General features: G+C 41.8%; 1 protein-coding gene across 1 annotated transcript in view; it reads left to right on the top strand.

Moving 5' to 3' along the window:
- Positions 1-604: 604 nt before the first annotated feature.
- Positions 605-23,095, top strand: part of INF2 (inverted formin 2) — an 81,824-nt gene continuing 59,333 nt past the window's right edge. The window contains exon 1 of the mRNA XM_087727037.1: positions 605-721. The gene's annotated coding sequence lies outside the window, so the exon portion shown is untranslated. The remainder of the gene's footprint in view (positions 722-23,095) is intronic.

Below are 23,095 nucleotides of genomic sequence, written 5' to 3' on the forward strand. Positions count from 1 at the left end.
TTCCAGAAAGTTACTTTAAGAAGTTTCATGTAGTGGTGCGTAACTTTTCCTCCCCATCCCCAAAACAAGGTCACCTATTCGGATCGGCAGCAGGTCTCCAAAGTTAAAAAGTGGTCGCAAGAGCAGCTCTCTATGACAGGAACCGATGCCCCCCACCCCAACGCACACAGAGAGCCCCCCTCCAGGTATTCCTCTACTACAGCCCGGGACCTCCCACCTACTTTCCCAATGCCACTACCCAGCAGAGCTAGTCCGCATTCAGCTAGTTCCCGTATCTTTCCCGGGGCAGCGGGGCGTAGGATCGCGGCTTTCCCCTCCCCAGAAAACCCTGGATCACAGTCCTACGCGGCATAACAGCAGGACTGGACGGCAATGCCGGCTCCGCCCCGCGTGAGATTCAACCCGGCGCCCTTCCCGTTTTCCCCCCACGCCTTCCACGTGGGAGCGCAGGCAGGGCTGTCTTCTGGGCTTCCTTCCACTTTCTAGCGCCAGTGCGCCTTCTCGTTCGGGGTTGGGAAGAGCAGGCGTGGTCGGGAGCGTCTCTGTCCTGAGCAGCCCGTCTGTGTGGAAACGATCAGTTTTCTTTTCCGCCTCTGTCCTCGGAGCCAAAGGGAGAGGTTTGGCCACGAAGGGATGCCTGTCTGGTGATCCGGGGCTGGAAGCGGCAGGCCGTGGAAAAAAGAAGGAGCGAAGGTTGGAAAAGAAAGAAGAGAAGCGCCGGGTAAGGAGGAAACCAGCTAGTTGCTAGTTTTTCGGAGGCTGCCGAGGGAATCAAATTGGGGAGGGAGGGAAGGAGAGAGGGATGGAGGGAGGGAGAGGGAGAGAGAAAGAGGGGGTGGGAGGGAGGGAAAGGGGGAGAAAGAGGGAGAAAGAGAAAGAGAGAGAGAGATTTGGGGCTACAGTGGGAGCAGGGATGTTTTGCTGCTGCTGCTGCTGCTTCTAAGGATATACTGGGTGATATTTTTAGCTTGCTTGCTTCCCCCAAATAAAAACTTTTGCAGCGTCTTGAAGCGCCACAAAGCAGTTTAAGATTGGGAGCATCTTTTGGGGGGGGGGGATGAGATACCTCTCTGTCTTCATTCTTTCTCTCCATTCTTCTTCAAAGCCTTGGAGCTTTGGGCAATAATGGAAAGGTTGATTCCCTCCTCTTGCCTCCCCTCACCGGCCATAACCTTCTTACTGTGCCTTCTGGGATGGCTGGGTAGCTTGGAAGGGTCCCAGTCTGGTGCCCTCCAGATGTGCTTGTACTCCAGATGTGCTTCTGAAATCCCCAGCTCTTTAAGCACATTGGCAGATGGTTAATGGGAGTGTGGTCTAACTTCCCTGACGGGCATCAGGTTGGGAAAGGTTTTTTTTGACATGCTTTGAGGCAGAGCTAGGGAACTAAAGAAGGAGTGTGCCATATTCTGCTCTTTGTATGTGCAGCTGAATGGATCTGGCTGGTGTTCCATGGTTGCTAAGTGACAATGTCTGCAAAATCAGTTGGTGGTAGTTGCTTAAAGTTCATTAAAATGGGCGCAAAGGTGTAATTTTGTGTACAGAGAGTCAATGAATAAGTATAATGCGCTTTGCTCCCCACACACTGAATCCTACTTTATATGCATTTCCTTCCAGTTTCCACTTTTGTTTCAATTCCAGTTCAATTCCATTTCCAATGTTTGCTCCTCTTTAAAACTGCAACCATCCTGCCTTTCTTTCCCTCCAGGGTAGAATTGTGCAAACACCAAGAAGGAAAGTTAGGCTTTGAAGCCACCTTTGTATTTGCATGTTGGTTGTGTTATTTACCAGCTGTCAGTTTTGGGGAATTTTTCTTCTGTCTCTGGCGATACCAACACCTTTTCCCTACTTGACAAGCATGAAAAGTTTACTTCCAGACTACTAGCCATGGCCATCCAATTAGGGAAGTACTCTTAAGTGCTACTTAACCATTCGATCTGCATATCATCACATTATCACAGATTGCAGATGTCACTGAGAGTTATTAATGGCATTTAGAGCGCCGAGAATGTCGTGCGCATTAAAAGCAACTTACTACAGCACAAAATTTCATGGATTACAGCCCAAAGCATCTGATGGCAAAGAATCTTGCCTATTTGTTTAAATGGCAATTCTTGAAAATGTTCAGCCCCCCGGAAATGATATATTTTCATCCCATATTTTTTAATGAAACTAATTTCCAAGGCCATTGCTTACTTTAAAAACATTTTATAATAATGAAGAGAAGGAAGTTGCTAGCCGTGAAAAGTTCGATACTGTCATGTTTCCTGCAGCTCTTCTGCCTTGAGATGTAATAGGGAGAGCTGCATGTGTGTTGTTTTTGGAGTCTCACATTCCAGTGGAAGTTTATTCCAGGTGAGCACAATGGAGTTTGCTCCTGGGTGAGTGTGCATGGGTTTGCTCCTTCATTGTCTTCTTTGGCTTACACAATGCAAGCATGTTTGTGTTATCAACCATAACTGTTCTGTAAAGGCTTCTTTTTTTTTGTATTGTTCATTCTGCAGTTTAATTTTCCTGTGATCACCCTATTCACAATTCCAACCCAACATCATCAAGGAAAGACTCTGTATTTGGTCAATCTGCCATCTCACATAAACACCTTGCTTTTCCTGTATTAGTTATGGAGAACAAATAAATCTGAGTGAAGGCCTGAAGTCTTCCAGATATATAGTTCCCATAATTCCCAGCCAGAAGGTAGGGAAGATTGGACTGAAGAATCTGTTGCCCAACAAGCTTCACAAATGCGGCTCTTTGTATACTTTTTAAATAGAAAAGCAGAATTAAAACATTACAATCATACAGACAGTCCTCAAACTTATGAGCAGTTGTTTAACAGCCATTCAAAGTTATAACAAACTTGGAAAGGGTGCCTTGTGGCCCATAAAGTACTTCCAGCTGTCATAGAAAGTCATGTCAATGCCCTCCTATGGTGATGTGATCTCAATGGCAACCTGTTTGCAATTATGACCAGTTGCTAAGCGTGCCATGATCATATGATCACCATTTGCAATCTTCTCTGCCAACTCCCCCAAAATATCAATGGGGAAGCCAGCAGGAAAGTCTGCCTGCCAGGATAGCCCCCTCTAATCTCTGGGGACTGGCTGAAATAGCTGATGGACAGAGCTGAACTCCTTCAGCAGGGTGAAGAAATGGAGTTCAGATCCTGAAGGTCTGCACCCCCCCCCCAAAGGCATTATTTTCCATGCACAGAGGAGAGCTGACATCTTCTCATGGGGTGCAGAAATGAACCTCATGTTCTGCACCTGACTAAAGGCATTCCTTCCATGCTTAGACAGAAGCTGAATTCCAACTCTTTCAGCCAGTTCCTAAAGACAAGAGGGAGATGAAATCCAAGCAGAGAGCAGAGAGGCAGCATAGTAAGGTAAGGAGTACAAGATGGCTCAGGAGGGTGTAGGACACCCTAGAATGCCCACACAGGCCACAATGCAAGTATCCCTCCCTGGGGATGAAAATCCTACTTGAATTACAGCAGGAAATATTTTCAGCTCCGGAGTCTCCCCCGCCCCACAACCTTGAGCTTTTTCCCTGAGACTCCATCTCGTTTCATACCTGGGAGTGCCAGGATTGCAGTGATTAACTAAAGCAGTCTCAGAGGCAATTATGTGTGTTGTCACTTAATGACAGCTTCACTCAAAGACTGAGATTCCAGCCCCAAATGTGGGCATTAAATGAGGACTAGGCAGAGGCAGATGGATTAGAGACAGTAGGAGCAGTAGTGACTTCCTCTATTTCTTGCTACCATTTCAGAGTTCACTGCCTTTGGATGGGGAAATTTCATTTAGTAAACATGATAAACACCTATTGTTATATCCTGTCTGCAACATGTATTCATTTGTTTATTACTGTTCATTAAATGTATATTCCACCCTTTTTTCTAAGAGCTCAAAGCTGCTCATGGTTGGACACAGAGTGCCTGGTCTAGAGTAATTGGGTGAATGGGTGAGTTTCCATGAATGAGGATAGATTCTGCTCCTAAATCATCACCTTAACCACTACATCGGTTCAACAGCCTTGAATGGCCTTGAATCAAGGAGTGGGAAACTTATTAATGGCACAGGATACTTTTTTTTTCTTATTATTTCAGGCTTCAGGGATTTACAAAGGGCATGTAATATCTGGTAATGTAGTGATGACTCCCAAGGGCATTACAAAAATTTCCCTTTTTTCCTTTCCCATTTGTCAAAGCCTGAGCAGTAGTCTGATTGTGAAACTGGTTTAAGTCTCGCAAGCCTAATCTTTGGTTTTGTTACTTTAGTAACACAGGACAAAATAATCAGGGTCTACTCTCAGTCTTTGGTCATGGTTGTCCCTCCTTCATCTGGCTCAGTATGTCATGCTCTGACATAGCCTTTTTGTTCCCAGCTACACGTTTTTCAAACTTAGTGTTTGAGATGTCCAGAACTGCATTTTAACTTTCTGTACATAGAAAGTTATCTTCTTTCTAACAAACCAACCAGCTTGTTTCCTTTTGTGTAATATCAAAAAATAATGTCTCCTTGTATCAAGTTCAAGTTCAACTCTTTGACGATTTCATAGATGTCGCAACAAGGCGTTTGCCATCGATTCCTTGGATGGTTCTGTATCTTTCCTATCTAATCTACTGATTTTCTCTATGGCTATAAGGGCATTTGTAGGGGCAAGTCAAAAAGTCAAGATGGCAGCTGTAAAAAGTCAAAATGGCAATACTCCTTTAAAAGCAGTGGGGTTTAAACCAGGTGGTCACTACTGTCATCTTGACCTTGTTTATATGTCCCAACCCAAAATGGGCGCTCTTGCTTCCAGTAAAATACTAATTATGTCAGACATTAATTACCGGAAGCCCTTTTGAGATTAATCAAGATCAGTTCAGGGCTGTTGTCTTCCATGTCAATTGCATTGTGTTCATAGTTCATTAGGGACTAGGCATGTTAATAATTAATATTTCACATAATTGATTTGTTGCCAGTATACCATATTAAGCAGACTTCTGCTTTCCCAGAAAACTTCCGTTTGTTTGTTTATAAGATTTATAAAATCATCCAATGAAAATAATTCGACTCTGGGAAGCATACAGCATAAAAATAAAATAAACCCAAAAAAAATGCAAAATGTAAATACAAAATATAAAATGATGGCCAAATGAACAAGAAAACAACCTTTAGGAGGGAACTCCCAACCAACTGTCCCTAATGCTTGGGGGAATATCTAAGTCTTAAGGGTTTCCTTAAGAGAATTGGATCTGTTGTATAATAGGGGGAACACATTCTAGAGAACAGGGAAACCAATAAAGGAGAATATTTGTAGCTCAGGGCTGAAATGAACAGTCCTTTGTGCTCTCTGAGCTTGGTTGTTTTCTTGCAGGCATTTCATTACCCAGAGTACTGATGATGCTACCTAGTTTGGGTAGTGAAATGTCTGCAAGAAAACAACCAAGCTCAGAGAGCACCAAAGACCCCTAGAACAGGGGAAACCAAAGAAAAAGACACACTTCCTAGGTTTCATAAATTGCCAAGATTAAAAAAAAAAGAACTTGGAGCAAGTCCTCCCTGTGAGAGCTTATAGGCCATGTTCATGAGGGAAAGTTGTCCCTCAAGTAACCCAGTTCTATGCCATGACATTGTGCCTTCAGAGGGAATAGAATAGAATAGAATGGAATGGAATGGAATAGAATAGAATAGAATTCTTTATTGACCAAGTGTGATTGGATAAATAAAGAATTTGTCTTTGGTGCATATACTTTCAATATACATAAAGGAAAATAAAATACATTCATCAAGAATCATAAGATACAATATTTAGTGATAATCATAGGTTAATAATAAGCAATCAAATTATACTAAGAAACAAATAAAGCAATATAAAATTTAAAGACACAAGCAATATGGTTATAGTCATAAGTGGGAGGAGATAGGTACTAGGAAGGAAGAGAAGAATAATAGTAATACATTCTTAGTAGGTAATATGACAGTGTTGTGGGAATTAGTTGTTTAGCAGAGTGATGGAATTTGGGGAAAAACTGTCCTTGTGTCTAGTTGTTCTGATGTGCATCGTTTTGAGGGTAGAAGTTTAAACAATTTAGCACCTTGAAACACACATGGAAACTTAACATAACAAGACATGCCCACAACCACCCACACTGCTGCATTTTGTACCAACCAGGAGACTAAAACTATAATAAATAAAAATGTTAATAGTTAAAATACTAAATCATCATTATCATCATGATTGCAGGTCAAGGTCTCTACATAACCAAACCCAATTTAATGACTTCGTTTCCAAAGGGAAAAAAACAAAGGCAGACACTATTGTTCAGGCATATTGTCCACTTTAAAAATTATTGCAATATGGACAAGAATACTTTTTTATAATTAACAGAACCATCTCCCTTAGATAGTGAGCCATCTTAGCAGGTTTCTCAGTCGAGCATCTCTTTGCAGTGAATGGATATATGTAATCTAAGAAGGTGAGCTCTTTTTTCCCCATTTTGGCTGATCACAGTCATCTTTTTTTTCATTCTGCACATTTATATTCTAAATAAAAGCCCAGATCATCTTTCAGTTTACTTTTCTTCTAACTTGATCTTTTAATGCATGTACAAAGTTGCACTTTATTTAAACACGAAATACAATCCAAATGAATTTTGTGATGACATTTACTTTTTCAAACATGATTAGTGTAGTGTTTATTATCCTTTTCTCTTAAAAATATAAATCTATACAGGGTAAGACAAACTGTTGAAAGAATCAAAATGCAGCTGCTGTGATTTCAGTCATAGTGATGTTAGAATCAAATATTCAGGATGCTCTATTAACACTGACCCAGATGTGAATGAAAAGCCTTGCATATTGTAGTTGGTAGAAGTCTAAGAAATAAGCCATGGTGATACAGTGGTTAGAGTGCAGTACTACAGACTACTTCTGCTGACTGCCAGCTGCCTGCAATTTGGCAGTTCAAATCTCACCAAGCTCAAGGTTGACTCAGTCTTTCATCCTTCCGAAATGGGTAAAATGAGGACCCAGATTGTTGAGGGCAATTGGCTGACTCTGTAAACCACTTAGAGAGGGCTGTAAAGTGCTATATAAGTCTTAAGTGCTATTGCTAAATTGGATAATGGTATGGTTATTTCTGTTTGGTGCCTTTCTTGGTGAGTGCAGCATCCAGAGGAGATTGGAATTGAAAAGGGTCACTTTGGCCACAAAATGCAACCTTTGTTCAGTGCAGGAGTGTAAATGAATCTATCTACTCTGCTTAAGACAAAGTAAGAAGGAGAGCCCAACACATTTCTCAAGTTCAATTTCTCTTGCTGTTGGAAAGTCCTTTTACCATTCAGCTGGAATCTCTCTTCTTATATCTTGATTCCACTGTTACAAATATTTCTTCTGCACGAAGATATTTTCCCCACTTAAGTATTTTTTCAAGATTTAAATGTACCCAGTTTCCTCAATCTGTCCTTGAATGACCCTGGTCATTTCCACGGTAGTGACATATAGCATCACCCAGGCATCATTGAAGCAATATAAAGCCTGCCCACATTATTATGCTGGCAAAATTATGGCTGGATGACTCCAGAAGATGTTATAAATCACAAACATGGAAAATGACTTTAGTTTCTAATATCTTGTTGCCCTTTTATGAACCCATTCCAGTCTGACTGACTTTTTTTTCTTAATTGAGGTACTCTGAACTGAACACATTACTTAAATGGGGTCTGGCTATTAAAGCAAACATTAGGATTGTTTGTTCATATAGTTTGAAAACTATACTTCTGTTGATGCAGCTTAAAATGACATTTGCCTTTTTTTTCAATCCTGTCACATTGCTGATTCATATTGAAATCAGCCCCAAATTTTTCCTCGAGGACTGTTCAGCAGTGACCAGAGGTGGTATTCAGCAGGTTCTGACCAGTTCTGGAGAACCGGTAGCAGAAATTTTGAGTAGTTCGGAGAACCGGTAAATACTGCCTCTGGCTGGCCACTCCCCCATCTATTCTCTGCCTCCCGAGTCCCAGCTGATCAGGAGGGAATGGGGATTTTGCAGTAACCTTCCCCTGGAGGGGGGAGGGAATGGAGATTTTGCAGTATCCTTCCTCTGCCACACCCACCAAGCCACAGAACCAATAGTAAAAAAAATTGAATTCCACCACTGGCAGTGACCAGTTCACAAGTAAGACTATTTTTTTAAACAGTTGTTAAAACTGTGCAGATATGGACCTCAAAGAATACCCCTCTTAAGGATATGGGCAGTTTAGAAATGTAAAATATAAAAGTGGCAATCATACATCCCTTTGAAAACTCAGGTTTTACTAAACAAATGGCAATGAAGGAGAATGCAGCAATTGCTGGGGAAACAGCAATTAAATAGGAAGGAAGGAATAGCAGTGAACAGCCATCTCTGAAGTCTAGCAACAACATGTAACATGTACAGTTTTTAAGGAAAAGAGTTAATCCCATATATGTTCTGTACAAACTTTTTTCTCTACATAAGAGAGGAGAAAGAGCATGCATTTTTGATAAGCAGAGAGAAGTCCTGGTATGCATGCCTTACCTTTGGGACGTAGGAGTTCAAACCACAGAAGAGTGCAAAGAAAACTGAAAAACACCTGTATATAACAGATAGAGTAGGAGAGGAATGAGAGAAAAAGGACAGAGAAGAGCAAGAGGACCGAGAAGTTAGCCTATGTGTAAAGAAAGACAAATTAATTGAGTAGGAGGAGAGTGAAAAGGAGAAAGATTGCCATATCTGACCATTTTATGCTCCCAGTTCTCAAGAATTGACACTGCATGGTGCCTCCAGAAGTTCCTAAAAGGAGAGCAACAAAGGTAGGGGGTCTTTATCCACAGCAACTGGCTAGAGCTGTTTGGCTGAACTGGGGTTAGGATTTCTGAAGCCACAATCATCTAGGAGGTGGGGTGTGATGGACTGTGTATTGGAAGCAACAGAGGGGGAAGATTTGGCCAAATCATAGCTTTCCCAGAAAGAAACCCAGATTAAGAGACTGGACAGACTGTGTAGTACAGAAGTGAAGGCTGAAGTGGGAGGGAGAAGAAATTCAAGATAATATTTTATAATCTCTCTCTAGTAGCTTGGAAAATGAATAGCTTTAATTTGGCAAGATTCTGTCAGTTAGGTATAAGCAAATAAAAAGGATTGGACTTGATTGAATCTCACAGTCTCATCTCTGGACTGAGCCCAACATGGGACTAGTTCACAGGGTAGGCATTGCCATATTCCTCCTGTGTTTGGCCTCGTCCCAGCTGATCAGTAAATCCAATTACTCTTTCAGACTGTGAAACCCAACTCAACGGAAGATTCCCAGAACTTAGAAAGATTTTGGTTCTAAGGTATAAAGAGACAGCATGCTGGAGGAACTAAGTTCCACTCCCAGAAATCAGGAGTTTCCTTGGTATCTGTTATATTTTGAAGAGGTTTTCTCCTGTGCAATATTGAAATTTCTGGAATGAGTTTCTTGAGGCAAGCTCAAAGAGAGGGTGTGCCTTTTCACACCTACTAATTCCAAGCCATGAAATTCCATGGTTGTGGTTCACTGCTGAATAGTTTCTTACAGATCTAACATTACAGAGAGAACACACATATTACTTTTATTCATTCATTGTTTTGAATTATAGTCTGTCCTTCCTCTAGAACCGTGATGGCGAACCTAGGGAATGCGTGCCCGAAGTGGCACGCAGAGCCATGTCGCCTGGCACACAAGGTGTCATCCATTCCTCTTCCAAGTTTCTGGTGTGCATGTGTGTGCAATGTTCAGCTGGCCTTCGTGCGTGCAGCAGTGCCGGAAACTGGAAGAGTTGGTGTTACATTTTCCTCCATGAGCAGGCACACCAGCCAGCTGATCATCACGGGCACATGAATGGCAGAACCCTGGAAGACTAGCTGGCCGATGTGTATGTGTGCGCCAGAAACTGGAAATTCATTTTCGGGCATGCGCCCTGGGTAACCCCTTTTCCAGGTTGCGGGCCAGACCAATGCGCTCAAAATGTGTGTGTGTGTGTGTGCGTGCGCGCATGCACATACTCCCTTTTCGGCACTCAGTGCTGAAAAGGTTCACCATCACTGCTCTAGGATATCACTGATGCTCACATTCCACGGGCTGAAAGATAGGGATTCGCTCAAAGTCTCCCAGTGAGCTCCTATAACTGAATATGAATTTGGATTTCCCTTACGTAATACCTAAGCTACCACTATGGTATTGAACTTGCATTCTCTTTTCAAGGGAGGCAGATTCTTGTGAGCCGTGCTCATTTCCTCCCCATTAAATGCAGGAATTAAAGTGATACCATTGCACACAAGAACAATCTGCAAATGGAATTACAATATTGAAAGTAAGTGCAAAACTGTTGCTGGGGAGAAACCGTGACTCAGTTGGCAAGCATTTATTTTGCAAACCAAAAGTCTCTTATTCATGGTCAGTCCCTGCCTGAGATAGCTACCAGTCAGTTTAGAGCAGATAACAAACCATGTATGTATGTATTTATGTATGTATGTATATATGTATGTATGAGTGAATGTATGTATGTATGTATGTATGTATGTATGTATGTATGTATAGTATTAGTATTAGTATATCACAGAAATGAGTACACCCCCTCACATTTTGTAAATATTTAAGTATATCTTGCCAGCAGTTTTGACATTAATGCCTGTGTATTGCGTTATTTTGAAGGAACAGCACATTTACACTGTTATACAAGCTACATGCTCACTACTTTACATTGTAGCCAAGGGTCATTTCTTCAGTGTTGTCACATGAAAAGATATCCTTAAATATTTACAAAATATGTATGTATGTATTTAAATGTATTGGACACCCAACTCCAGTGGACTCTGTCTGTAGCATTCTAAGTGATTTGTAGTAGATCAGAAAAGACTTCATGCAAAGATAGCCTTATTGTTACCTGTTCATGGGTAGAAATATACTGTAAATACAATCAATTAAATGAACACAACAAAGGAATTCGGTTTTTCAAAGTTTTCAGTTTTTCATTTTTATGAAAGAGCAGGAGAAGAAGAGAAGGAATTCTGACAGTTCGACTGGATGTTAAAAGCCGGATGTGTGGGTTTGACATCAATCCTGATTTTGAAGCAGTGAAGTACAGCAGTTTCTCTGGATAAAATAGGAGCAAGGAGAACCTGTCTTCTTCTCTATGTTCCTTGTAATAAAGTTACTGGATCACAACGGGATCACAAAATTACTTTAGGAGTGAGTTCAGGTGTCCATATAGATTGGAGGATGACAATGGGTGATAAGATCCTTTCCTGTATATAACCAGCACATCCAAAAGAAAAGAAGCACCTGATTGGTTATGACAATGGTGAGTAACTGCCCATGAAATATAGGGCAAGAGCTCATTTTCTAGACTTTCCGAATCTATCTCATGTTCTAAAAAAGGTCAAAGGTGAAATGAAAACAAAGAGAATCTGTACTCCACAACACACTGGAGTTACACATTCCAGTGTGACAGAGTTGGCATGCTTCAAGTCCCACTGATGAAGCAGTCACCAGATGGGCCTTCTTTGCCTTCAGGCCTGCCCTCTGGAATAGCATCTTCCAGAGATTCAAACAGCCTTCACTTTGGCATTTGTTAAATGAACACTTATTAAAACTTTGCAGTTGTTCCAGGCCTTGTGATAGAATGGGTCAAGGACACCCCACCCCCCGTATAATGACTGTTTTACTACAACCTGTGCTGTTTTTTCTCTGGACATTTGTTTTATATTCTTTTGTCTGAATTTTATATATTGTTTTATATATTATACACCAACCAGGGTGACAATGAAATTAGGCAGCCTGGAAATCTAATCAAGCCATATATTTATTTATTGTCTATTTAGGCAATTGTCAGGCCTCGAAACCATCTTTTGCTTTGGGCCTTCAGGCATGCCACGTTTAATGCTGTGGGAAAATGGGAGTGGGGATTATATGGAGCATGGGAGATACATTTCGTTAATATATTTCATAATATTTTGTTGTTTGGTGTTACTTGGAACCCTGATGGCAATAATGATAAGATGTTTAAACTTGAAACATCTTGCATAGGTTGCATAGGCTGATCTTCTGCTTTGTCCAGGCTCTTACAATTGTATGTGATGATGAATCCTTACAATATAGGTCCCTCTGTCTTCCATAGTGGTCCCTTATCTTGGCAAACAGCCCTCGTATACATTCTCTACATTTCATGTTGAAGACTTCCAAATATCTTGAGATCTTGTTCTCTGAAACAAAAGTACAACTATAATTCCTTCTTTGTAAGACTTACATGAATAACATCTAATAACAAAGTGGCATGTCATTTGACTAGCAGTATTTCAGAGCACTGCTGATGGAAATGAAAGTGTGGAGCAGGGGTGTCAAACTCAATTTCATTGAGGACCGCATCAGGGTTTTGACCTGGGACGCCAGGGTGGGCATGGCCAGCTCAATGTCATTGATGTTGGAAGTGCCTGTGGGGGCCCAAGCCCTGTGCCACAGAAAACGGGCTCCCAAGCTCCATTTTCAGCTATGATGGCTTCTTGCAACCCTCTGTTGGCCTCCTGGGCTCCATTTTTGCTGGCAGAGGCACCACAGGCCAGTCCTTTGCTGTTTCCAGGGCGGCCCGCAGGCCAGATCTAAACATCCCCGGGGGCCGAATCCAAGCCCCTGGCCTTGAGTTTGACCCCAATGGTGTAGAGAATGTGGATGATTTGTTTGAAGGATTAAGCACTATATCAGAGGAAAAGCTTCATTGAGATTAATCATTCTCAGTTTCTTTTAATGAATTTAGTTGCTCGTTCCCTAGCAGAGCCACTGTGAATTTGAATGTTGCTCTAGTTTGGCCTGGATGTTACACTATTGGAATGTTAACAAAGAACACTTTTGCAGGGATTGGGGAATTTGTTGACTAAGGGCCCAAAAATTGTAAACTCTCCCTAGGAAAAGGGAGGGGGGAACCCCTATTCTTGTATAACAGAGTTTTTCAGTAATTGTTTCTAAATGCCAGTGAGGGTGGATGGGTGTCTGATTTACAGAGCCTGCTATAGAAACTGGAATAAAACAGGGCATGTGTGTGCCTTTGTTCGCCCACTATTCAGTCATTGCAACTGTTGGAGTGATTGCTGCTGACTGGAAGCGCAGATATGGTTAAAGAGCACAATTTGTCAATTTTGTCCTTTTTCTTCCCTGGGTAAATAAAACGTAAGCAAGTTTATGGGTTGATTCAGAGAACAATAATAGCAATTCATTTCTACAGTGTAATAGAAAAAAAAGTTTAAATACCAAACAGCTGAAGCACTAAATTCAAAAAAGCCAGAAATGCATCAGGGGTGGGTTACGGCTTCTTCTACTACCGGTTTGCTCAAGGATGCTCTTCGGACGTGCACGTGCTTCACGCATACATGCATGCTTGCTACATGCTACATATGCATGCACGGTAGGTAAAAAATGCTTCTGCACATGCGCAGAAGCAATAAACAAGATGGCGGTGCCTATGGCGCCGCCGATAGAACGGGTTTGGGGGCGTGGCCAGCCAAGTTACTACCTACTTGGCAGAACCAGGCTGAACCGGTAGGAACCCACCTCTGAAATGCATGCATTCTGCCCTAATTATGTTACAGGAGGTCCTCAACATGACCAATCGCTTAACCATCATTCGAAGTTACAAACTACCTGAAAAAGACCTAGAAACTGTAAATCCGATAGTTTCCCCCCCTGAGGTCAGATGACCACACTTTGGACACTTGTATTTACAGCTGTTTGCATCATCCTGCATTTACATAATTGCATTTTACAAGAGTTTTGCTCAAAACCAACCCTTACTTAGAATTCTCAGCAGAATTATATCATAGAGAACAATGGGTCCACACACACCCAAAAATGGAAAATTGAGTTGGTCACATGACTGATTTATGAACTTACAAACATAAAGCAGGCTCCGTTATAGTTGTAACTCAAGGACTACCTGTACTAAATTAAAGACAAAAAAACCCATTACCATAGCTAGTATAAATATGAATTTATCCAACTCTAAAAATGCATGTACCTTCGAAAGCCCTATGTTGGGCTTAGAATGCAAAAGATGATCAATGGCTCTTACCATTGCTCCATGAATGACAGGCTGCATTCCATGTTAAAGCAAAGATAGGAAGGGGGTAAATGCTAAATGTGCAGGAAAGGCAGGCTGACCAGGCTAACTTCTAGACAGGTATAGAAAATGTTCCATACTGGTTTTCGTGTTATCCTTGAGGAGACCGTGAACTGGATTTTTATTTAATTTTCAGCAATTGGTTTTGTTTTGTGAAAAAATGTTTTCAATCAATTATCTCAAAATTTTATCTTGCAAGTGCTCATCTTGCCAGAACCTGCATAATCCCAACACCTATCCTGTTGTCAGGTATTGGCTTCTACTAGTAATTTTCTAATTTACTTCATATGGAGGGCATTCTGCCTCGGCATATGAATTTCACGCTCACCTGGACACATCTTTTCCTGGGACTGCACAGCAGCTGCAGAAGGAACTCACACAAGCACAGAAAAATACAGAATTCCTTTAAGATGTTTCTTTTTTTTTCCATAGAATTTTTTTTTATTTTCCATTTTCATAGCATATAATCACATGTATACTATTACATAGTCAATATCATGTTGTATTATTAAGTAATTACATCAATTCATCTTACCATCAACTACCAAAGGAAAAAAAACAAACCAGTTATTGGCTCTTCTGCTCTCCATACACCATATTTATACCTTATCCGACACTTTCTTTCCCCTCTCTCCTCCCCCTTTCTACATCCTTTCTTCCCTCCATCATTTTCTATTCTACTTCCCCTTCCTTTCTCCTTCTCCTCTCTCCCCTTACCACTTCTCCTTATACACCTCATCTTCCCCCCTCACCCTCTCTCCTGTCCCCCTCTTCCTATCTTTCTTCTCTCCTCTGCTTCCCACTCTTCCTCTAATTCACTTGGTCTATTTCAGCTTCTGAGCAAACTCCCTTTTGTGTTGATGGTATTTATAATTCCATTTCAATATACATAAAAAAGAAAAAATGGCAGTATACGTGTACAATCATAATACCTTAAAATCCAACACCCCTCCTCCAACTTAGTAAACTCTGCTCCCTCCCACCCTACCCCCAACCCCCCCCCCGACTTCCCAGAACCAATACAAGGTATAAGTCTTTAACAAAAACAGTTCAAAATATACCTTAAAGAAAACGTAGAAAATTAATAATGTCTTTGAATTGAGCCTTTAAGATGTTTCTGACAAGTGCTGTGTACATATTGTACTCCAAACCAGATTTTTCACTTTGAAGCCAAAGCATTGCACAACTCTATTGCTTACTTGCTGAAGAAAAAAGTTCTTTTTTCATGTTAGCATTTAAGTAGCTAACAGTAGGTATTTCGTCTCATCATTACAAGTATCACAAGAGGCCACTTTTTAATAATAACGTAAAATGTAAACAGGATGGGGAAAACTCACCACCTAGTAATTTATTAAGTGATGAAGCCCTTTTACAGTAAAAATTAAAGATATGCTTCTGAAAACAACCACCTTTTATTTTAACATGCATCCTCTTCCTTCTGCGCCTGCTAAGATAACAACCATTTTTAAGTTAGCTCAGCTGTTTCTGGTTTGTCTTGATAGTGGGAAATGCCCTGCTTGTTTTCAGTTCCATGTTTTAATAAATGTTGCGTCTCTTTTTCCTGTTCTGAATGTTGGTTGGGAGTCCTATTCTTAGCTCTTCTTACATGCTTATCTCACTGGGATGCAGCCCAGGAAAGGATATGTTTGCCTTCTTTCCCCTCTTCCTTCCTTGTGTTGCTTTAGTTTTGCTTCATCTATTATGACAAGGGTGTCAAATTGGATCCCATTGTGGGCTGTATCAGGATTTTGTTTGCCCTTGGGAGGCTGGGGTGGGCGTGGCCTGGTCATCACGACTGGCTGGGTGGGTGGGGCCAGAGTGGGCCTGGGTGGCATGGGATGGTCCCTCACCATCCCCAGATGGCCCTGCGGGACAACACTAGGCCTATCGCAGGGAAAGTTTTTGACAACCCAATGGAAGTGTTCATTTACATTCTGCATGAAAGGCTAAATATATTAATATCAGGAGAAGAGGGACAAGTTCCTGATCTTAACCCAAGAGTTGAACGCAAGAACTTCTTCAAGTCAAGTTTGATTCTTTGTGACAGACTGTGCACTTTGAATGTTAACATTACAAAAATGATTTGGTAATGCCTTCTTTCTTTCTAATTGTTTACAGTTTTCCAGTCTAACAGCCCTGCAGTTCTCAAGTAGTCTCCTTTCCAGTCTAACCAGTCTAACGTCCAATCTAATTAATCAATTTTCAGATCTACAAACAGCCTTCCAATTCTCAAGTGGTCCCAATCTAAGCCTTAATTAAAGCCCACCCTGTTTAGAGCGTCTGAGATCAGTCTAGCTCAGTCTTTTTCAAACTTCCGCTGAGTCCCGCCCAGCCGCCCTGTTTAGGATAACCCGCTCCCTATTGAACAAAAGGGAGGCGGGGGAACCCTTGCAGGGCAGAGCTGAAGAATATGCCCAATTCTTAGCGGACAAAATTGCTCGGTTTCGGACGGACTTGGACTCCACACCTGCAGTTCCAGCCGAGACTCAGGGGGACCAAGTACAACAGCTCTGGGTTGAGTTTCAGGAGGTTACCCCCGGGGATGTGGACAAGGCCATGAGAGCTGTGAGTTCCTCCACCTGTGCTCTGGATCCGTGTCCCTCATGGCTGGTTTCTAACTGCAGTGAGGTGACACGAGGCTGGATCCAGGCGGTTGTAACCGCCTCTCTTCGGGAGGGGAACTTCCCCGCCGCACTGAAAGCGGCGGTGGTGAGACCCCTCCTGAAGAAGCCATCCCTAGATCCAGCTGTCCTTAACAACTATCGCCCGGTCTCCAACCTCCCCTTTTTGGGGAAGGTTGTTGAGAAGGTGGTGGCCTTCCAGCTCCAACGGTCCTTGGAGGAAGCAGACTACCTAGACCCCTTCCAGTCAGGCTTCAGACCCGGTTACAGCACTGAAACCGCCTTGGTCGCATTGATGGATGATCTTTGGAGAGCCAGAGATGAAGGACATCCCTCCATCCTGGTCCTCCTTGACCTCTCAGCGGCTTTCGATACCATCGACCATGGTATCCTTCTGCGAAGACTGCGGGAGGTGGGAGTGGGAGGCACCGTGTTACGGTGGTTCTCCTCCTACCTCTCGGACAGGTCGCAGTCGGTGTTAGTGGGAGGGCAGAGATCGTCCCCAAGGCCCCTGAAATATGGGGTGCCGCAGGGTTCGGTCTTATCCCCCCTACTATTTAACATTTACATGAAACCGCTGGGAGAGATCATCCGTAGGCACGGGATTAGATACCATCAATACGCGGACGATACTCAATTGTATCTGTCCGCCCCGTGCCAAATCAATGAAGCGGTTGACGTAATGGACCGGGGGCTTGAAGCCGTCATGGACTGGATGAGGATTAACAAGCTTGTGCTCAACCCAGAAAAGACCGAGTGGCTGTTGTGTTTTCCTCCCAAAAATTTGGCCACTAATCCAACACTCAGGCTGGGGGGTCAAATTTTACACCCCTCAGAGAGGGTTCGCAACTTGGGAGTCCTCCTGGATCCACAGCTGTCATTCGACCATCATATAGCGGCTGTGACCAGGGGGGCATTCGCCCAGGTACGCCTGGTGCGCCAGTTGCGACCCTACCTGAACCGGGAGGCCCTCACAACAGTCACTCGGGCCCTCGTGATTTCTAGGCTGGAATACTGCAACGTGCTCTACATGGGGCTGCCCTTGAGGAGCATCCGGCGACTTCAGCTAGTGCAGAACGCAGCCGCGCGAGTGATCGCGGGTGCACCCCGATTCACCCGCATTACACCTATCCTCCGCGAGCTGCGCTGGCTACCTGTCGATCTCCGGATGCGCTTCAAGGTGCTACTGATCACCCATAAAGCCCTACATGGCAGTGGATCTGGATACTTGAGAGACCGCCTTCTGCCAATTACCTCCCTACGACCTATAAGATCCCATAGGTTAGGCCTCCTCCGCATTCCATCGGCCAGCCAGTGTCGGCTGGCAACCACAAGGAGGAGGGCCTTCTCAGCAGCGGCCCCGACCCTTTGGAACGAGCTCCCCGTAGAGATTCGCACCCTCTCCACCGTCCAGGCCTTCCGCACAGCCTTGAAGAACTGGCTCGCCCGTCAGGCCTGGGGATAAGGACCATTACCCCGCCCGAATGTTGTATGCATGTTGCTTATTATTTTATTATGTGTTGTCGTCTTAGTGTTGTATTCCCCCCTCCCTGGTTTCCTGTGAGCCGCCCTGAGTCCCCTCAGGGAAAAGGGCGGCCTACAAATAAAATCAAATGAAATGAAAAATGAAATGAAAACTTGGCAACTTTAAGATGTGTGGACTGCATCTTAAAGCTTCCAGAATTACCAGCATGGTGGTTGGGGAATTCTGGGAGTTGAAGTTCACATATCTTAGTTGCCAAGTGTGGAAAAACACTGGGCTAGATTGTGCAAGTAACTAATGGTTTGGTTCAATGTGCTTTCAACTAGCTATACCCTGACCTCCCATAACAATACCTCCTAATGCTAATGTTTCTTCCATCATCAATCACTTCAAAGTGCAGTTCATTTGTTGCTCAACACCCTTCAGGGGCTGGTTCTATGCCCAATTCATGGCCCTTCTTTGTTTCCTTTCTGTACTTTTAAACTTTTTTTTCCCTGGGGAATGCTAAGCATCTGCCTTTGGATTAGAAACCTGCTGGAAATTTGTGGCATTTCCAAGTTATCAAGACAGAGTACTTCCTAAGTGCTTTGTTCTGCAGTTTATTTTGACAAAAACAAAAGAAGAAAGAAGAATGTGAATCTGTCACCTACTTTTTCACTTATAACCTTGGTGGGTCTGATTCCCAAACTAGTTTGGAAAAATATATGTGAAAGATCATATTCAAACATCAATTTTCCCTGTAATATACTTATTTATTTGCCATTTAACTTTTTTTTATAATTTCCCTTAGCATATAGTATATTTGTCCATTATTTTCAATAATCTTCTCTATCGTCTTTTTTTTTATATGTACTTTTTAAAAATGGTCTATTGCGTGATAAAAAGCACATTTTGAAGGATAGCTAAGCTTCAATTTATGTACTGACTCAAACATGTGAAATTAGATGAAGTTGCATTCAAAGGCGAACCAAACAAATGTTCACCCCCACGGCCTAATATTGTTTATGTTTCCCTTACCTTTGGATAACTTCCATTGCCCTAAAGAACCTTGTTAGGCTTCCGATTTCAAACTGTCCCCTTGAAGACTATTTACAGTCTCTTATCCCAGATGAGAACATCATCCATTGATTCCACCCACATCAGTTCCTCTGACTGGCACTGAAGGTGTCCTAGGTCTCAGGCAGAGAAAGGTTCTACTAATAGCCTGTTATCTGATCCTTTTAAACATTTAACAATCAATGATGCCAAGTATTGATCCCAGGATGTTCTCCTTGCAAAAGATTTGCTGTATCACTGAGAGGAAGAAAGCTGAAAAACTCTCTTCCATTGTCCCAAAGGTACTTTTTCAAGAGGCAACTGAATTTTCTGGTTTTTCTTTGAAGATGTTTCGCTTCTCATCCATTTCATCTACATCATCTATCTCCAGTCTACAACACAGTCCTTTCAACAGTTCCAATAAGGCTCCATACCCATTTGCACCACTCAGGTGACCCTGATGACACAGTTTAACCTCCAGCTGACCTTAATGACTCGCTAAAAGAATGCAAATGACCAGCTGTCTGCAAGAAGTATAAATCCTTCCATTCCCCACCATCCAGTCAGAGTTGAAGAAGTTTCTTGAATGAGAAACGAAATGTCTTCAAAGAAAAAACAAAGGCCTCTTGAAAAAGCACCTTTGGGACAACCATGACCTGGATGGCTGATAATGTCCATAGACATCTCCTGAATTGTGTGTAGTTGCAGCAGGACCAGGAATGCTATCATCCAGCATTCAGAAGGCCTTGTCATTTGCAAACTGCCAAAGACTAAACCTTGGGAAGCTGATGCCACCCAGGTGCCTGCCAAGTATGGTGGACCAGCTAATAGCCATGTACTGTAATTCAGTGCTTGCTTATTTATTTATAACACATTTAGAGACCTCCCATCTCCCTCTAAGAGAAACTCTGGAGTGATATGTCGAGACTAATAGATTGTGGAAAGTTAATGTAGATAATACTGACTCAGACCTCAATTGATAAGCTGATTTGATAGAATCTATGAACCTATTGAATTACTGTTATTTCTGTCTACAAGTATTGAATGCACCCTAATCCCGTTGAATGCAAGAGTCCAACTGATTCATATCAACAATAATATCTGCTTGACCAATTCCACAAATTATTACAAAAAAATCCTCAAATTATTGTGAAAATCATTGGGTTCCAATGGCTTGTTGTGCTTTGGAATTTGCAGTATCAGCATTCTTTCTAGTATGTCCTTTGTTGTTGTTCATAGACAACGTATTATACAATGGTCTTTTTTTTTCATTCTGAGACTAAGCTCAGAGGCTCATTTTATTGGAGGGTGTAGGATTTATACCTTCCAAATCACCTGAACATAAATTGCTGTTACTGATGTGAAATCCATATAATAGAATATTGCGTAAGCTGGGCTACAAAAATAGCTCTCTGGTCTTCCTTTCCTCCCCAGAGGGATAAGGAGAAATAGATTTTTGCCAACTCATTTCCCAGATCAACAAGCACAGCAGTCAGCCAGGATGAAGCTTTAGTTGCCCATTAAAAGTTTGGGCAGAGAGACCAATTAATTTATTCAAACCCTTTGCTCAAGTAATTTGCTGGTAAAAATCAACATAACATTTTAACATCTTACAATTATCATCTTTCTAGAATGGTGCTTTCTAGACTGTCTGCTAGACTATGTTTGCATCATCTGAAGTCATGCAACCAACAATAAAAATTGAAGATGATAGCAACTGTAGTCCTACATATCTGAAGGGTCCCGGGTTGGAGAAGCTGTTGCAAATAAGCTGTTTTGTGACTTTTCTGTACCTCGTACTTCTCAGACTTGGCATAAATATACTTTAGATGATTATTTAGATCCCCACAAATGTATATAAAAATATATCTCACTGGAATTTGGTAGCCAGTGAGATATATGCATACAGAAGTCTTTCTCATAAAGGTGAATTTTCTTTGCCTCAGAATTCTCCACTGCACATGTGGCCATTGAGCACTGTGGAAGCAGGCAGGAGTGTCTACTGGACAGTTCAAAATAATCAAAATGGTGGGTGCAACATACTCCTTTTTTATATGAATCTTAGCCTACCTAAAAAGGGGTAGGGCTTCAATCACACAAGACGGATGCCATCTTGATGTTTGGTTTCACCTACTTTCTGCAGAGGTACTTTAGAGAAAGGATTTTTAGCATGACATTTTAATCCCTTTGTGTATTATTTATTTATATCCCACCTTTATTGGTTTTACAAATAATTCAGGGTGTTAAAATAAAATGGGGCATCTGTCTGTAATTGTTATTATCACCAATCATCATTGTATTTTTTAATGCCAGGGAGGAACGAATGATGGTTCTTTTGCCTAAGATGCCAAAACACTTGAAATGCCATTTACTGTTCTGCCCCATCAGCAAGATATCTTGGACCAGCTCTAATTAGCAGAGTATATCATTTGGTCCAGGATAAGCATATTTCAGGGGGAATCCTAAGTGCATTGAGACTGTTTATTCTCAGTGAAAAGGAGCAGTTAAATCTGAATCCATGAAAGAAGCAGAAACAATATTCAACAATCCATAGGGAAATTATAATCAAGCTTGTGGGGAGGGGGTCAAACTTGCGGCCCTCAGGCCAGATATGTCACGTGCTGCGAAGGGGGGGAAAATCCAGATATGTCATGTGATACTGCCATGACAACAAGAGTTTGAACACAACTCCAGTATTTTTTTCCACGTCATTTTGAGATGGAGAATGAGATACAGAAGATATTATTACTGAAAGTCACTTTATGTAAGTACAAGGGGCACACCAGGAATCTCATAGTGAATCTTTTTCTGTATAACAAGCACTTGCTTGTTTTCGGCAGCAACAACATGACTGATCTGAATATATAAAGTTAACACCAACATCCAGTTGAACTCTCTGCTATAGCACAGCTGGCCGACAGGATAATAAATCAACACTTTTTCCTCCATTTGGCAAGTAAATGGCTCCTCTCAGAGTAATGAAAAGGATGAAATGAAAGTTATGCTACTATTTTAAATCCCAATGATTTTTTCCCCAAGCATTTAAAAAAAAAAACCACAAGGTTTAAAGAGCTGAAGAAAGTACATCTTCAAATCACAAAATGTGTTAATGAAGCGTATTTTTGGATAAACAAGTATAGAATTGCAATTTGGTTGTACTACTTGCAATAAATATATTTTATTTAAAGTTCATTAATATTTTGGCTCCTCCCCCAACCCAGAGATAAGTTACCTGGAGTCTCTAAATCCTGTTTTGTTTTTAAATTCTTGAATTTCTGATCTCAGTGATAATATATTGCACCATTTTGTTGTGGGAGAGTCAGAAATGATTATCAAAGATCTGAAATAGACAACATGATTTTTTGAACCAAAGAAGGAAAGAGAAAATCCCCTTCCCACTTGCATTATTGCACCCAGAGTAGCTTTTGCTGAACCTCAGAATATTGATTATGACTCCCAAAAGTTGTCTACACTGCCATAATTGAATGTGTGAAGTTGTCTTATCAAAATATCAGGAATTGTGGTTTATTTTGATAGCCAGATAAAATTAATTACATGAGACTAGAGTCTGAACTCAAGAACTAGTGATGAGTAATGTAAGAAAAGAAAAAGAAGCTTGTTGAAGGTGTGGGAAGAAATATCCATCTGGTTCAGTTCCAAGCCGGGAGAAAGGCACTGAAAACAAAATGGAGGCTGCAGGCTTATTGGAAAGAGGCCCATTTATTGATGAAGCAGAATCACCAATCACGTGTGATTCTGGGCATTTGACCACATGGAGTCGAAAGTGGGGGATGTTTATACCTTCTCTTGGGCTTTGCACTTGA

This window comes from Thamnophis sirtalis, unplaced genomic scaffold (genome assembly GCF_051295495.1).
Source record: "Thamnophis sirtalis isolate CommonGarterSnake01/CBP01778 unplaced genomic scaffold, rThaSir2_p1.2 scaffold_1, whole genome shotgun sequence".
Lineage (NCBI taxonomy): Eukaryota > Metazoa > Chordata > Lepidosauria > Squamata > Natricidae > Thamnophis > Thamnophis sirtalis.